The sequence below is a fragment of the Kryptolebias marmoratus genome, linkage group LG5, assembly GCF_001649575.2.
Source record: "Kryptolebias marmoratus isolate JLee-2015 linkage group LG5, ASM164957v2, whole genome shotgun sequence".
Lineage (NCBI taxonomy): Eukaryota > Metazoa > Chordata > Actinopteri > Cyprinodontiformes > Rivulidae > Kryptolebias > Kryptolebias marmoratus.
Genome location: NC_051434.1, coordinates 20,700,343 through 20,719,421, shown reverse-complemented (window position 1 = coordinate 20,719,421; position 19,079 = coordinate 20,700,343).

Here is a 19,079-nt window from a genome sequence, read left to right as displayed (position 1 = left end):
CCCTGGAGCTTTTTCAAAAATGTTTGAAAATGGAAAAAGATGGGGAAGAGAAATATATTTTTTGTTTTAATATATGCCTCTTTTACACAGACCCTAATTCAGAAGTCCCGCTCTACTCCGCTCGGCTCTATACAGAATGCATCCTGTTCACACCGGCCAGTTTGGTCGGTAGCAGAGGAATGCCTCCTCGTGTTGCGGGGGGCGGGGCCGTGGGTAGAAGCGGGGGTGCACTACTGAAACTTAGCGCAAGTTGTGTCAACAACAGAAGCGTTATGGACAACATTGGCCCTGTGTTGTTGCTGTTTTCTTAAACTTATGGGGATTCTCCTGAGACTTCAGGAAGAGAGGAAGAGAGGTGCAGTGGAAGAAATGCTCTGGATGCCGCGATTGTTGAATTGAATCATCATGTTATGGAGTCTGCCAAAAAGGGTACATAGTGGAGAAAAGTGGGTACCCAGTGACCAAAGCTGACAGACATCTGAATTGACCAAAAGCCAATAATTTCTTTTTTTTTCCAAACAGAATAAAGAAATTCAAAGAAAACATTACAGTAGTTGAGATCATTCCCATTTTTTTTTCATTTTAATTGATGTGTGCAGTTAGGATTTGCTTTGTTCCTGAAGTTTGACCATTTACATTTTGAACAAGAGAAAGTTTTAAAGGTCCCAGCACGTCATTTTCCCGTGAATGATCACATATATATGTGCAAAAAGTCTTTAATGAATTCAGGAACTAATTAAATAGTTATGTGTTTTCCACATTTCTTTGGCTCAACCTTCATTACATGACTGTCAAAAGTTTAATTACAAAAGGAGATTAAAATATTTTAGGATTATCAAATATTAATGCAGCTACTGTGGCTGTAATATTTTCTAATAATAGGTTGACTTGCTTCAGATTATTCTTTGTCTGCGGGGGAGCTGAGGTTAAAAGAAAAAACAAAAGCGTGAGATTAATGACTAAAAATGAAGCGTTTATCTGGGGTTTGGAATTAGCTGCCGCATAGGCTGATGTTTTAAGATGTTACATGAGATGTCCTGTAGAGGAACTAAACTTCTTTCCTCCCATCACAGCCTCCGAGACAGATTGGACAACAGTGGAAAGTCCTCCAGTGCCTCCTCAGTGTCCCGTGACGACATATAGAGTTACAGTCAGTGATACAGTTGAACGAATCAGAACCTGATCCACACTGGTTTCTCGTTTCCAGACGTGCACATAAAGAGCTCCGTTCACTTTCACTTCCCCGCGCAGCGCTTTGACATTACCACGGCTAAGAATGGCACACAGGTGCTAATTTTAGCAAGGAAGAGCCGAGTTGTCGGGCCATTATTGGGTCGGCAAACCAAAGAGGTGGAGGAACTCACAATTACTCTGCAGCAGCAAATTAAGATGCTAAACATTAGCCTGTGAATCATTAATTCAAGAGGAGAATTACAGTCATGCTAATTATGCTGGGCAGAAGTTAAAGAGTTTTTTCTTTTTTTTCACCCTAACTTGATTTAATTGCAAATATGGAGAATTAACTTTGAGCAAAAGCTTTTTATCAAAGAACCAGAGCAATTTTAAATAGTTTACTGTCGTTAGTATGATTAAATTAATGTTTTTTTTACTGAAATAAATATTTATTTCGAACAAATAGAACAGAAAAAAAACAAGACAGAGCCTAAAAGTAATAAACAATACTAACCATAACAGCATGAAATAACTATACATTAGATCTCAATAATAAGGTCAATTTTTTTGTCCAAAAAGGAGCAGGAAGAGGTACACACTTATTAAATCCTACCCCCTCTCCCTAAGGGACGGACCTTAAAGTTTATCTTCTTTCTTTATCAATCACAGTCACTACTACACAGCCCACTTAATACAAGCGGAACACCTTTTTCCCCTGTCGCTGAGTGTCTTGAAAAGTGAATGTCGTTAGTTTTTGAGATGAGTGTTTTTCTCAACTGGAATTGAACAGGGCATACAAATATACATCCTTTAGTGTTAATATTGTTTGATTCCAAGAACAAAAGCATCAAGGGAGACACTCAAACAGGCTGCGCCCAATGCTGTTTAGCTGCACGGACATGAAACTACTGAAACTAAATGTAGAGACAGTTTTTCACAAACGATGGAGTCTTACATTACATCTTTGGTAATAAAGATTTGGAGGGAGATTATATTCACCTTACTGTAGTGATAATTCTCTGTCCGAGGCGGGAGGCACAATGGAGGAGCCAGAGGATGGCCAATGGTGGAAACCATAGATTAATCTTAGGTCACTCCAATCATTTGAGTAAACTCTGCTTTCTAGTTCTTTTGTTTTTTTGTTGTTTTTTTTTTAGCTAAGAAGTATAGTTTCCTCAAATAAATGGGTTGTTCACATAAACACTCACCGGCCACTTTATTAAGTACACCTGTCCAACTGCTCATTAACGCATTGGCGAATCAGCCAATCACATGGCAGCAATTCAATGCATTTAGGCATGTAGACATGGTCAAGACGATCTACTGCACTCCAAACCAAGCAATAGAATGGTGAGGAAAGGTGATTTAAGTGACTTTGAACGTGGCATGGTTGTTGGTGCCAGACGGGCTGGTCTGAGTATTTCAGAAACTGCTGATCTACTGGGATTTTCACGCACAACCATCTCTAGGGTTTACAGAGAATGGTCTGAAAAAGAGAAAATATCCAGTGAGCGGCAGTTGTGTGGGCACAAATGCCTTGTTGATGACAGAGGTATGCAAAACAGCATCTCTGACCGCACAACACGTCGAACCATGAGGCAGATGGGCTAGAGCAGCAGAAGACCACACCGGGTGCCACTCCTGTCAGCTAAGAACAGAAAGCTGAGGCTACAATTCAGCTCACCAAAATTGGACAATAGAAGGTTTGAAAAATGTTGCCTGGTCTGATGGTCGATTTCTGTTGTGACATTCAGTTGGTAGGGTCAGAATTCAGTGTCAACAACATGAAAGCATGGATCCATCCAGCCTTGTATCAATGGTTCAGGCTGGTGGTGGTGGTGCAATGGTGTAGGGGATATTTTCCTGGTGCACTTTGGGCCCATTAGTACCAACTGAGCATTGTGTCAACGCCACAGCCTACCTGAGTATTGTTGCTGACCATGTCCATCCCTTTATGACTACAGTGTACCCATCTTCTGATGGCTACTTCCAGTAAGATAACTCACCAGGTCATGAAGCATGAATTGTCTCAGAATGGTTTCTTGAACACAACAATGAGTTCACTGTACTCGAATGGCCTCCACAGCCACCAGATCTCAATCCAATAGAGCACCTTTGGGTTGTGGTGGAATGGGAGTTTTGCATCATGGATGTGCAGCCGACAAATGTGCAGCAACTGTGTGATGCTTTCATGTCAATATGGACCAGACTCTCTGAGGAATGGTTCCAGTACCTTGTTGAATCTATGCCACAAAGGATTAAGGCAGTTTTGAAGGCAAAATGGGGTCCAACCTGGTACTAGCAAGGTGTACTTAATAAAGTGGCTAGTGAGTATATATGGTAGTGGCCATCTTGATTTTTGATGTGGCAACCCAACTTTTGATAGTGACCTTACTTATGCCTAGGCACATCTACATACCAAAAGGGAAGTTGGAATGTCACTTATTTTTCAAGTTATCCAGCTTACAACGTGAATTGGATGGACAGTCGGACTGAGGGTATTGCCAAGTCCCCTCTACGCATTGCAATGGGGGAAAATAAGCCGTCACATATAAAATAAGACAATATAAAACATAAAAAAAGTAATATACAATGTGTGCCAAATAATGTCTGTATCTTGTGAAAACTAAATGCTTTTCCCTTTATTACATTATTTGGAGTGTAAAATCCTAATATATTCCCATGTTTTCAAATTCCTCACCGAAAAAAAAATGCAATCGTGTGTTCCTGGTATCCCCAGGGATTTTGCGCTGGTTGCACCTCTTATCCACTTGTAAACAAAGTTGATTTGTTTGCTTCAAACTGTCTTTGGTGTATTTGGGAGACTTAAAACATTGAGAAACAATAATGAGAAACAATTGAGAAACATTGAGAAACAATAATGTAGCAGCCTGTATCATGCATGCCCACTGTCACTTTGGGCCCTGGAAGCCAAAGCAACTGAGCAGATATACAGAGGTTTGTTTTTGCCACAAAGTTGAGCGCAAGGTGAGACGGATATGTGTGCACAGCGGGACTCAAAAATGCACAGTTTGAGTTTTGAACAGAAAATATTAATCTGAGCAGACAATAATGCGTCCTATGTGCAGTCAACTCTCCCACACGCTCGCTCAGCCTCGCTCGTGCATATCATCTCTGCTTGCTTACCTCTCCTGTATGCTCCGCTCTGCCTGTTTGCTCGCTCAACGTTGCACAGTGTATGTAGAGAACGGACCAATCACAGACAAGAAGGAAGTCAGTAACCATTACCCAAGAAGCTGATAATGTAATTAGAACCTATCCACATTATTCCAGATCCTCTTTAAAATAACAGAACTTGCTAAATACTTATTTTGAACTGGGTAGAATCTGCCTAACTAGTTGTGATTAGAAGTGCCAACATGTAGGTTTTTACCATCCTGATGCTGAGTCAGGAACATGTTTCTGAAAGTGTTGCTGCTCCGTGAGAATGGGCTCCATGTGGATTTTTGTAGAACTGAAAAGAAAACAACACCATGTCCTGGCTTAGAGCAACCTGTGGCGGCTTGGTACCTAAAGGTTGCTAGTAGGATTTCCTGACCAACAAAAATAAGATAAATAAATTAAAGGTCTAGCATTCCTTGAAGGAATGCATATTGTCATTGCCTTTCATGACATCATTTTAAACTAAGATCATCTTATGATGAGAAGAGATAACGTTATAGCCGTTTAGGTCAAATTACATTATGAGAGATCTCATGTTGTATGGGGAGACCTCACATTATCTGTTAGCACTTCAAGTATAGCCATTTTTGTGTTGGCTAAAGTCGATTAGCTGTGACAGATGTCTTGAATTGGGCTGATTCCAAAAGTTAATGATTTGCAGTTGTACAGACAATGATTACTTTCTAAGTGTTTCACAAAAATCCATCTAGTGGTTCATCAAATACCTTGCCAACTGGGGCCAATAGTTAAGGCACAAGTTCTAGGCAAAGATGTTGCAGAATGTGTAACACTCAGAATTATTCAGCTACCACCACATCAAATTATAGCTCAGTGTCTATAAAACTGAGTTAACCATTTTTGTGCTGGCAAAGGCTGATTAGTTGTGGCAGCTATTGTCAATCAGGTTGACTTCAAATGTTTATTAGCTGTAGATGTACACTTGATTACTTTCTGAGAGTTTAAGTAAAGTCCATCCAGTGGTTCATGAAATATTTTGCTGGCAAACCTACAGACACACAGGTGATTATATGATCTGCTTTTTAGGATGACAAACAATAATTTACTTTATTTCAAATGTCTAACTACACAGTTGTTAGGCAAAGATGAATTTATTCAGGTAATGGAGCACAAATCCTATACCAATATTTTCTTTTTTGAGTCTTCCTCCATCTCGGCTAAAATCTCAAGAATAAGAACAAACAACTCAAAGATGTTATGCATTCAGATTTATTTATGCTGGACGCCCCTACGCGTTTATCTGTTTAATCAGAACCGACACCTTTCTTCTGTTTTCTGGATGCTGACTGAAACTCCAGATGCTTTCTGGTGCATCACGTTAAATGTTTTGTTAGCGGTGAGGTCAGCGGCTGATGAGCAGGTCTGATAAAGGATAAAATCTGGGGAAGCTTTTAGTGTTCAGCAGAGACAGACTGGCGAGTCTGCGGTGAACGGACGATGGATGGAGAAAGAAGGCAAGTGAGAGGGAGGTGAAGGAGTGGTTAGCAGCATGCAGCTGAGTCCGGCTGTGCTGAACAGGCAGCAGCCAGGCTGATGGATTACACCAGCTCTCTCCTGGGTAAACGGACACCGTCACCCCTCCCCTCCGAACAATGTCTCAGCCTGTATCGTCATTGAAACGTCTCCAAAGATGGAGGTGAACATGCAGCTGAGCCACTTAATCTGCCAGGCTACGTTTCCTCCACAAGCAGCGAGATCTGAAAGACCCCAGCAAAAGATCTTCTGTAAACGAGTCTGATATCACTTTCATTTGAAATGACTTGTCCACAAATCCCACTATCGTCTTTAAGGCCGGCTGAAAAACAAGACAATCCACTCATTCATTGATTCAGTCAAGACTAATTGCTGGGAAAAAAGCCCATATTGTTTTCATACATATCTCACTGTTGTCATTTGCCGCACGTCCCGACTCCGTTTCAGTGGCCTGGTTGGTGACTTTACAGGTTAGAACATCAGGGATCATACCACTGATGCATTCTGGGACTTCTTAAAGCTACTCAAGCTGCTTCAACAAGGACTGTGTTTAAAAGGTCACACTGCTGAAGAGTGTACTCTCTCTAAATAAATAATGAGTAATGGGACCGTACAAGAGCAAAGCAGAGCAAATTAACTCCCCCTCCCTTAAACACACTCACATGCACCTTCACATTTCCCCCTTATTAAGTGTGTGTGTGTGTGTGTTTAGGAGCATCCTCGTGTTTCAGATACAAACGGAGTCCTTAGAAAAGCCCTCAACGTGTTCTAAATATCTTCAACAGTGTGTTAAGATGCTGACGCAAAGATGTGCAGATTTACTGAGAAATTAATAACAAAATGAGTACAATTCATTCACCTATCCCTGAAAGACTTCAATGTTTAAACAAGATTTGTTTAGGGAACATTTGAAATGAAACTAGCAATCCTCAAAGTCATGCATATTGCCTCCAAACAAATCTGCCAGAACTGTCTGTGTAAGGGATGACTCTCAGCTACTACCACATCATAGCTCAATATCCACAGAACTGAGTACCTCACCTGTCTCTTGTCATGTTCCCCAGCTGCAACTAATTTTCATCTCACCCTCTGTTCTTTATAGCTGGTCTCTTTTCATTCACTCCTTACTGGGTCATTCATTTTGGTTCTCGCTTTTGCTCCATGCCTTGCCTTGCCTCGCCTCTTGTTTCATCATTTCTGGATTTTTGTTATTGTCTGTATTTCGCTGCCACGTCAGCAGTTTGTTTTGTTTTCCATTGATGTTAATAAATTTGTTTCATTTTTAAGATGAGTCTGTGCTCTGGGTTCGCCTCCGTCTTCCCTGCTACTGACAGAATGACCCAGTCACGTCAGAACCCAGCAGACCTCATCCCCTGTGTTGCTTTCTCCGTAAAGGAGAAAACACGGATCCTTTCGGAGTTGCGGAAAGAGCACCCTCTAAGTTCTCTTGATGGGCTCTGTCTTCCAGGGAGTTCCCTTCCGCGACTCACGGTCCCTGCCAACAAATAGGGGCATCGGCCGCGGCATCCTCCACGCCACCATCGGCCACGGCTAGGTCAGCATCTCCAACTACTCCTGTTCATGTATCACAATTACCACCTTTTTCAAGTACAGTTTAGGATCCCACTTTATTCCCCGCCCACGTAACAGCCTCGGAACTCTCCCCTGCCGAACTCTTGGACATTTTGTTTAAAATTCAAAAACTGTTTACTTCATTGACAAATAATCCGGAACCCAGACACAACATCACCACCTGCAATATTATTGAAAATATTCTTCTGTTTCAACCTGGTCTCCTCAACTTTCCTGTTTTCATGAACTTTTTTAATGAAGTAACTAAGTTTAAAGGACAGCTCATCAATGCATCCATAGACCAGCAGCCATGTTCTTCACCCAAGCCAGCCAGTATCATAAAGTCTCCAAAGTCTGCCCAATAACCCAAACCAGCCAAGCCCACCGAGTCTCCCGAGCCAGCCAAATCACCCAAGACCACCCAGTCACCCAAGCCACTCTCAGTCCCGCTCTCAGCGCTGCCTGCAGTGCCTCCAGAGTCTACCAAGTCTGCCTTAGTTGGGGTCAGCGACGACGACCCTCCACCTGTCAGTGTCTCCGAGGGCGTCGTGTTCGACGACACCTCTCACCAGGCCGCGCTTGAGCTACCAGGGCCCCCGTTCTCGAGCCTCCTCCAGGGATGTTAGGCCCCTCAGGATGTCCATCCCAAAGGCTTTTAGAACCTCAGGAGCTCCCAGCAGCTGTCTTCGGGAGCGTCCCGGATGACGCCTCTGTCTCCCCTGCCACATCGAGGGTCTCGGACGACACCTTCGTCTCGCCTGTCACGCAGATGGTCCTGGAAGACGCCTCTGTCTCGCCTGCCACACCAAGGGTCCCTGTCGATGCCTCGCTCTCGCCTGCTTTGCCGGAAGGACGCCTTGCTCAGGTCTTCTCCACTCTCGTCTGACCTGCCATGGACGGCGCCCGGGCCGTCCGCCCGAACTCTTGCCACGCCGTGTTGTTGAACGCAAACACAACTGCTACACTATCAAGGAGACGTCCGTCACACAAATAAACCATTGAGCAACACATAAAAGCAGCTGATTTTTGTTCCACGCCTTTTTCGGTTCCACCCTGCTCGCTTCATTTCTGAATGCTACAGCCTGGGTGGATCCATCAGTGTTTTATTAATGGTCAGAGGCACCCCAAAAGATGGACAGGACAGCGCCCATTTTGCAGAACTTTTATGAAAGAGTCTAGAGAGAGAGACAATCATTCACACAAATACACAGACACAGGCAATTACTTTATCACCCACCTTTCATAGGGGCAGACGATAACTATCTAACCTTTCAGTCTTTATTGTTGATATGATGTGGGGAAAAGGAGGTGAACCCAGAGCGCAGACTCATTTTGAAAAAAGGAACTAATTTATTAACGGAAACAAAACAAAGGCTGACGGGGCAGCAACTAGACTAAATAACAAAACTCATGAACAGAACTTCAAACCATGAGGGGAGAGACAAGACGAGGGACCAGGAAGCTCAGGAGGGAAACACACAACATAACGACCAGGACAGCAAGAACAATGACAATGAACCAGCGAGGAAGTAGAGAAAGTGACCGGGTTTCAAAGACAGAGGGTAATCTAATCAGATGAAGTGGGCACAGGTGAGATGATGACAAGGCTAGAAACAGGTGTAGCTGGGCGTGACAGGCAAATTTGGAGAAGTGAATGATGGCTGAGGCACAGAGACAAGACAAAACATGAAGACAAGAAAAGAAACAATCTCAACACAAAAACACAAGATAAACCTAAACCCTAACAATTGTTAACCACTCAACCAATCAAAGTACTTGATTAGGTGTAGAAAGTCAAAGTACTTGATTAGGTTTACAAAAGAAAGTTAGTTTTGGTTAGTGTTATGAACTTAAAGTTAGACGTGCAGCAGCACAACTAAATGTTATAAATTAGATAACTTGGTTAGATTTAGAACAAAAAATCAAAATGCACTTGTAAGAGTTTGAATTTCTCATCATTTGCCAGCAAAACTGATTTTCAACATTAAAAATGTGCAATGACAAGCTACAAAATCTTATAAGTCAATAGTGAAGTAATGTAGATGTGGCCACTCTGTGGAATGAAAAGCAAAGTGATGAGCTCCAAAACTAAAATGAGTTGAAAACAAATGTGCATTAACCAAGTTATCTAATTTATAGTTTTGTTGACTGATTGCATTATTCAGGTAATTACATTAAAAATGAGACAACCTGATAGAGATCTGTCTGCTATGTGTTCTTTGCTTTCTTCTACCTTTTCCACCATATCTGATTAACCTTCTGTATATGACCAAACCGCTGAAAGCAGCCTCCCTGTGCTCTGTTCATATCCTAAGAGATTAAATCAATCCTAAATGTTTAACCTCTCTTCAGGCCCCTGTTGTAATACTAATGCCGTTGTCTGTGTTCATTGAGTCACCTGACCTGCAGTGACAAGCGCACCAAAATCCTGAGATTTTGTGAAAAATGTGGATAAAGTGAGAACCGCAAAAGTGGGTTGATTTTGAGACGAGAGAAATGGGACGTAAAAGAGAAAATGCATCAACATAATATGTGCCTTTGTGAAGCCTGAAGCTTCTGAAGGCCTCAACCAGCCTGAGGTCAGAGGTTGCTGCAGGCTTGAAGCTTCAAGGATTCTGCAATTAATCATCTTACATGGAGCTTAACAAGGAGATCAGTTCACCATCTTTATTAAAGATATTGAATTACATTTCTGCAGTGGATTTTCCCTACTTTATCCTACCCCATAGGAGGTGATATGTGTGATCAAGTAGCAAGCAAACTGATAGAAAATAATGAGTCAGTGTTGCTGGACTAGCCTGTGGGCAGAGATTAAGGAAATGAAAAAGGGTTCATGGAGTTATTCATGCCTTTCTCCCAGTCTCATTATTGACCACACACCAGAGGGGATGACACTTCAGCTTTCAGCACCTGCGTCCTCACAGCAGTACCAAGTTTAAGACTCCAAACAACACTAGGAGGGAGAAAAATTAAAGCTGTAACTGAGAGAGGCAGGAGGGAAAAACCTGTAACCGAGCTGTTCAGAGTTCAGCTGACTGATAGCTCAAATGCTGAGTGCAGATCCACTCTGACTGAAGAACTCTGTCTTTTTTGCCTAACAAATTGTTTTTTGTGTTCAGGACTCTGAAGTAAAAGTTATCATGTAAAAAAAATTAGCATCATAGTATTAAAACAATAGTAGGTCATTTACATAAATAGCTGAGTCAAAGAGGTTAGACTTTTTGCTTTCTCCACAAAAACTGTCAGAGGTGAAGACTTGTAGGCCTGCAAGGCTTTAGAATGAACTTTACTAAATTCTTGCCTCTAACATACAAAGGTCTCAACAACCAGGTTCCATCTTATATTAAAGATCTTAGTGCTCCATATTTTCCTAGGTTTACTTGTTGTTCCAGAGTTTCTAAAAGTAGAACAGGAGGCAGAGCTTTCAGTTCTCAGGCTCCTCTCTTGTGGAACCAACTTCCAGTTTTTGACCAGGACGCTGACACCCTGTCTGCTTTTAGGACTAGACCTAAGACTTTCTTTTTTTGATAAAAAAGTTGTCTAAACCCTAAATATAGGGGTTTGAACAATCCCTTTAGTTATGCTGCTACATGTTAAGACTGCTGGAGGACCTACTGACCATATTTCCTTACTTTGTTGTCTTTATTCTCTCTACTTTCAGTTTGTATTTAGTGCCATTAACCATGTATTTTCCTTCCCGTAGAAACTACACATGGACCAACTCTTCTGTGTTCATCTGTTTCTTCCCGCCCTCTTAAACACCAGCCGGTCGAGGCAGATGGCCGCCCACCTGATTCTGCAACAGGTTTCTTCCTGTTAAAAGGGAGTTGTTCCTTACCACTATCGTTAAGTGCTTCCACAGGACAGGAGATTGCAACAAAGTGAAGACTCAATGCAGTCTGCTGACTTGCTTAGGTAACGTTAACTATGTGTTATTGCATGTGACTGTACCGTAATATAATTGGAATGAATTGAGTATATGAGTTGGACTCTTTTTTTATTTTTGTTTCTATTTTTGTTGCAGCTTAGAGTTTAGTTTTTGTGTTGTTTTAGTCATATAGCACCACGAGATGTTGTAAATTGGCGCTGTATATTATGGGGTTACTTTTGTGCCACCAAGTTGAGCGCGCGTGCCACCAGGTTGAGCGCGCAGTGACACTGATTTGAGAGTACAGACCGCTCAACTCTGACAAACTGCTCGCGCTCGGCTCTCTACGTGCGCGCTCGGCTCTCTCTCCGCGCGCTCGACACTCTCTGCTCGCGCTCGCCTCTCTCTGCTCGCGCTCGGCTCTGACAAACCGCTCGCTGGCTCTGCTCTCTCTGCGCTCGCAACCCAAAGTTGTATGTAAATGAGCCATGCCACCAGCCAATCACAGATTGGCCTCCTTCGTCTTCTTCTTCGTAGAGTTTTATGGCGGTTGGAAAAAAACAGTAAGGTTGCATTACCGCCACCTACTGGGTGGCGCACGGAGAGAGCCGAGCGCGAGCAGTTTGTCAGAGTTGAGCGGTCTGTACTCTCAAATCAGTGTCACTGCGCGCTCAACCTGGTGGCACGCGCGCTCAACTTGGTGGCACAAAAGTAACGCCACAGTATATGTGTAAATAAACTGAACTGAACTGAACTGAAGCTCCAGTAACAACCCCTTCACACTGCATAATGCCCCCCACCTCCTCACCTGCAGCTTCAACATACACATAAACACTCCAGCTATAGGCTCTGTTATGAGGATGCATGCATAGTTTCTGTTCCACAGAGCTTTTTCAGAGACAGAGTTATTCTGCTTCCAGAATGCACACAGCTAAAGAAAAATAATTGGAAATTATCTGTGCACTCAAGTGAAATGGTGCTGAAAGATTAGAAACTGTGAAATGATGAATCTTTATGAGGTATACCTTCAGAGGAGTCCAAGAGAAAGAAGGGTTTGATTGAAAAACTGTTTAATCAAGCACTCAAGCTGAACAGGACAAGAATCACCATTCTTTTGTCCCAATAACTTTAGTCTTTGACCTGATCCGTGCAGGGATTAATTCTTTATGGCTATTCTGTTTCTAAACAGCTGACACTGACATTGCTTGCCAGGCTTATCTGTCTTGTTAGAGCTGTCATCGGTGTCATATTCCTTTGTGGTCTTGGCTTGTGTACTATGTCGTCTATACTGCATTTTTCAGTCCCAGTTTTGTGCTGTGTCCAGTCACGTGTCTACTAATATAAGAGCACCATTTTCTACTTGTCATTCATTCCACAAACATGGACCTAGAAGAAAAATGATATGCAAGTTGCAGTTGTGGGTTTGGTTTGGACTTTACTTGAAGACGAGGGGAATGGAAAACAACCTGACACACTGAGATCTACGAAACAGCAACCAGCAGGGAGAAGACGGTGGGTGAGACCTAGGGTTGCGCAACTTTTAAAAAAAAATTTTTAAATCGCTGTAATTATTTTTCTGTTAGATTTGATTTGTACAAACACCTCTGTCTAACAACCCGGAGGATGTTATTTGTAAACTCCCAGCGACAGAGCGTAAGCTCAGAAACATGGTGATGATTTGATTATTTCATAATGAACATATCAAATTTTCTATTTAACTAGAAATAAAAAAAATATATTACCTTATGTTGGACAAAACGTGAGTATGAAAGCAATAACTTCAGATTATTCAGAGAAATTGAACGATTTTCTACATGACAGACATTTCATACTTCAATCTGCTTGACTAAATAGCTATCTCTTCACAGCCAGCAGACAGAATTCAACTGGAATTTATTTCTCTTTTGAACAAAATGTAAGTGTTTTCTGTTCTTGCTTTTTAATTCCAACTTCCTACTTTATACAGCAGGTTAAAATCAAATTTTACTTGAACATTGTGTTGAGCAACAGTGATGGGGGAAAGCTTTCTTTCACCTAGCAGTTTATCTAACTTATAACTTATAATAAAATATTGGACACTTGAAACAAACTGAACATCAGTGACTTTACTGCAGTAGGATCACACTGACTGATGCAGCAACAATTTAACAATTTTTCATTTAACCTAAAATTAGAAAAGAAACATTTTGTATTCCGTCTATCATAGTTCTTTGACAGAAATCAGTATTGATATCAGCAGGTTAGAGCTGTACAAGAGTCGGAAATCGGTATTAACCCACAAAACCAGAATCAGGGCATCTCTAGTTTTTACAGTCATAAACGAGATCTCAAAAGAAAAATATCCTCTTCCATTTATATATAAAAATGCTCCAAACCAAGAATTGTTTCGTAAAACAGTTTGAGCATCTCCCATGAGTGGGCTCTGGGTGTCTTTTGTTCATCGCTGCTGTTCCATCATTTACTAAAACTTACTTCAGAAAATGGATTAAAGTTTGTATGGGGTGTGTAACTCTGTGTGTGCATCTCAGTGTGGTTTTGAGCAGCAGCTCTGTTTCTGATGTTGCCTGGATACTGTATCTGCAGGCTAATCTTAATTCAGAGGTTAAGTAGTTAACTTGGGAAATGTGGTTCAGTCCAACAGCCTTCTTTTTCTTTTTTAACATTAACTAGAGTATGAGACTTACGTATTTTGTTTTAGTCTAAACTGTCATTTGTGCTGGCATTTCATAATGAAAATAGTTTTCCATCCCTTCCTGTTAAATACAAACTTGACAAATACCATTTTCCTGTGAGGCACTTGAACGTCAAACTAAAGCAGTGGATGTGTTGAAAAATATGCAAACGCAAAGAGGTATTTAATGTCAGTTATAATGCATAATTTGGATCAGATATGTGTCCATAATGAGGTTGATATGAGTTGAAATTGAGTCCAGAATGAGTTCAGTGTAAGACTGCTATGAGTCAAGCATGAGTCCAACATGAGTCCACTATGAATCTAGAATGAGTCCAGTAAGCATGCAGAATGAGTCCAATACAAATCCAGCATGAGTCCAAAATGATTTCACTGCGGCTCCACTAAGAGTCCAGAATGAGTCCTGCATGTGTCTAGAATGAGCCCAGTATGTGTCCAACATGGATCTGGAATAAGTCCAAAAAAAGTTCAGAATGAGTCTACTATGAATGCAGTATGAGTCAGGTATCAGCCCATCATGAGTCCGCTACGAGTTTGCATGAGTTTACTTTTATTTTACTGAGTTTACTATGAGTCCACTATGAGTTCACTGTGAGCCTGGATTCAGCCCAGTATGGATCCAGAATAAGTCTTTTATGAGTCCAGAAGTAGTCCAGTATAAATGCAGTGTGAATCCAGAATGAGTGATGCAGTTGTCTGAACATCAGCATTTGGGTCGGCGGCAGCAACAGCAGAATGTGCACAGCCTGACACACACCTCCATCTCCCAGCAGCTGCAGCTGCAGCCAGCCTGTCAGGAAGATGAAAATATGCCGAGCTTCATTTAGTGCTGTAGGGGTCCTGTGGAAGGAGGGAGGGGGCAGGTAGAGCTAATGGACTTCTCCAGGACACAGCAGGTCTGTCGACTCAGCACTGCCGCCGGCTGCCTCTGCAGCTTGAACCATTTTCTGACAATCTCTGTGAGACTCCAGCAGGCGGACCGGCACCAAGGAGCCCAGGCTGCTCAGATTTACTGTAAACAGATCCATTCTCAGAGAAATTCAGACTTTAGGGAAGGAACTTCTGACATTAGTCATACATTCAGTTGTTTTTTTCTTATATAACAGAAAAAAAATCAGTTGGAAATAACCAACATTTCCTGATTCAAGGCTGAGGATAAATGTAGGAATTTGTTTCTATGTAGAAAATAGTAAAATTGCAAATTAATCTGTATTTCAATCCAAACAACTAACTTTCCCATGTGCATATGTATGGATGCATTAGATAGTTTCTTCTCTAAACCACAGAACAGTGGATTAGTAAACTGACAGACTGAAACCTGGAGAGTCTCATGTTAACCACATGTTGCTGGATGTTGAAACCCTCTGGCAGCTTGTTTCAGTCATGAACAGAGAAGAGCTGCGAACAGAATTAAAAGCTGTGGTAATGGATGGGGGTTTGTTTCCCTGCAGCAGAGCATGTAAACCATTTGGAATGACATTCTTCCTGCTGTGTCCTTTATCTTAGAGAGGTAGGTTTATTGTCTGACGCTAATCTTTGACAGTGCTGTCCATGTCAGAGCCTGCAACATGAGACGTGTGAGCAAATAAGCTGTGAAAATGAGAACAACAAGGGAGTGTGAAGGGTACGCTCTTTTGGATGTTCACAGTGTAACACACTGAAGATGCAGCTCATCGAAAAGTGAGAATTCGCTCCCGCACCGCAGTCGAGACACGTGTAATGCCTCAGTGCATCACCACCCACTGCACATCGTTAGTGCGGTAGTTAGAAAATACAAGAGGCAGCTGTCCACCATCAGGTCCATCCAGCTCAGGCCCAAGCAGCCTTTTATACTGCTGGTTAATTCAAAATCTGCACCCAAACATCTGGACTGCTGTGGACCTGAGCAGCGTTCACATGACAAAGGGTGTGCGACTGAAAGAGATCTGGCAGCTGAAACGCCGGCTGTGAAATCCTGGGTGTGAAACACGCTCACATGGTAACTGTGGGCAGGTGATAATGGGATGAAATCTCAGCAGGGAAAGGTCAGACACATGTTTCCTGTTCGGAACTCTGCTGCATCATTAACAAGCTTCTTTTATTTTGTGAAGACTAAAATTAAACCAAATAAAACATTTTAAAGCACCATTTTCACTTGATGCCCACAGGTTTCTAAAAGTGGTAATATAAAACCATTTATGCTAATCCTATCAACATCAACCCAGAGCTCATTCATTGTAGATGATTACTTTGGGTCTAAATAAAAGCGGCCAGAAAGAAAAAGTTTTGTAAATGTCCACATCTGGTTTTATATTTAAATAAATCATGGCATTTTGCCACGATGTGTTTTAAAAAATGAACAAATATTCTTAATGGGATTGGAACCACAGTCTCCCTCATCAAAAGCACACTGCATTATCCATTACACCAAGTAAGCATTCACTGTGAAAGAGTCGATTGCTTACCCTAAAGGTCTAAAAACAAAACAACTGGACTCCCATCCAGGAAGCTTTTTTAATTCAAAACTGGAAAGTGTGGAGTTCCAAGCTTTGAACTGCATGAGATTATGCAGCTAAAATCACATGCAGCTTCATCTCCCTCCCCTCCCACCTGAGGGTCATTAGGGTCTATGTTGGCCTGGCTCATAAAAAAAGAGGTTTGACCTTAAACACTTACCTGCCCTATTTTGCTCTCTTTTTGTTTTACATAATCAGGCACTCTATGTATCCAGAAATCACATTCTGAAAGTTTTATTAAAATCTGTCCAGTGATTCTTAGATATTTTGCTAATCGGCAAGTAGGGTTGACATCTACAGGTAACACTGGAGTTATAAGCAAAGATGGCACACAATAAGTAGCATTTGGAGTCTTTGTTGTGAATGACTCTCGGCGACGACAACACCAAACCTTACCACAATATCTGCAAAACTGACTGAAACTTCATTCTGAAGCAGAAACAAAGCTTACCCTAGCTCGGCGGAAATCTTGATGAGGATGTTATAGACTTTGTGACAAGGCATCCTCAAGAGTTTTCAGCCTACATAAACTTGTAAGAAACTGTTTTTTTATTATTATTTTTCTGACCACAGGATTTAAATATACTTACAGAGTGCAAAAAGATGATTGCTAATAAAAAAATTTTTTAAAAAGTCTATATGTAAAATTGATGGAAAAATGCCAAAACATTAAAGATGTAAAATTTCTTAAAGAAAACATTCCCTGTCGCCTTTCATACCAAAGAATTAAACTAACATTGTGTTAGGATGAGTTACAGCCCTTTTAGTCAAACATTGTAATTGATATTTAATGCAATCTTATTTGATAAAGTGAGATCTATTAATGCTCAGAGTATGTAATGTAGAGGAGTCTCAGCTACTACCACACCAAATTTTAGCTTAACACCTGTAAGACTGACTGAGTTATAGTCATTTTGATGTTGGCTAATGGTGAATAGCTCAGGCAGCCATCTTGAACTAGTTTGACACCAAAAGTTATGAGCCAATGATTACTTTCTGAGAGTTTCATTAATATCTATTTGGTGGTTCGTGACATATTTTGCTAATGGACATTGTTTACTGGAATCCATTATTGCCCAAGTGCTGGTGCAGATTCTGTCATACAGGACAGGGTAATTCTAAAAAAAATAAAAAAAATAAAAAACCAGGACGGCCTTTCAGCTACAGAATAGCTGTAATAGTCCAGTTGTTTGGTTTTTTCCACTTTTCTTTAATTCATTATTGCTGAAGTTTTGAGCAACAAAGTTTTGTGCAATGTGTCACTCTCAGAGTGTGTCATGGGGAGGATTTTAGCTCAAAATCTGTAAAGCTGGCCATTTGTTGTGTTTTCTAAGATTGTGGCAACCATCTTGAATCAGTTGGACTCCAAAAGTCAATTAATGATAGAGATACATACTATTAGAGAGTTTTATTAAAATTCATATTCTGGTTCATAACATATTTTGCTAACACTGCAGACAAATTAAGGCAGACATGAGCAAAAACATGATCACCCTTTTGCCTTCGCTGGTGGCTGACAATGAAATTCACAGCTCTACCTTATAAACACCACGGCAACTCTTCTTTGCTCTTGTAATTGTTGCGCTTCTTACCCTTTTTTCTTTGCAGAGCTCCTGAAAAATAAACTACCTGAGAGAAGAATTCTTTAACGCCGAGCGGACCGCCCACACAGATTAAACTCTGATTGTGAAAATATGGATCTGCTCTCCATCTGTACCTCGTCAGCGTTGCAGCTGGTGTTCAGAACACTTCACCATCGTCCTCGCTAGCTCTGAATGCCTGCGGGTAACTCTGAGAAAATTTCACTTTTCAAAGTTCCGGTTCTGGTGACTGCAACGCATTTAAGGCGTTATGAGAAGAGTAAAGGTTTTTACTAAAGCATCTCAGAGGCCAGCAGCTCACTCAGCTGCTGCAGAAGATGAAAGAACCCGTGTTCCAGGAGAAAAGAGACAATATTCACTTAATGTGGCTGCTATAATTGTTTTCTCACTGCTATCCACCTCCATCAGCCAATTAAACAGAAAAAGGATCAAAATACTTCAGAGATGAGTTTAATTTTCACCTCTTTCAACAGTATTTTTGGATAAATTGATTTAGTGTTGGGTGACATGTTCCAAAAGACTAATGTATTGTCTCAAATGTCTTTAAGGTTGTTTTTTATTCTCTTGGGTTTGTTAAAATGAGGTAAAAAAAAACATTTTTCCACCAAGTCTAGTTAATGTGTTTTATTAAGGGTGCAGGTGCACAGGCATTAAATTCCTCATTGCTATTCGCCAGGTAGTCTTTCGTTTCCCTTTTTTTGATTCACTGCTCCTTCGCAGCTTAGAAAATACATACATAGGCTTAGCATTCCTTGAAGGAATGCAGATCACCCACCACCTTTCATACCAGAGTTTAACACTAACATCATGTTAAGAAATGACAAAGCTGTAGCTGTTATAGTCAAACCTTGACGATAACAATATGTGTGATCTTGTGATGTTTCGACTGTCAGCTACTACAGTCAAACTTTAGCTTATTATTCGTAAAATTGACTGATTATAGACATTTATGTTGGATAATGTCAATTAGCTGTGGCAGCCATCTTGAAATGGACTACATCCAA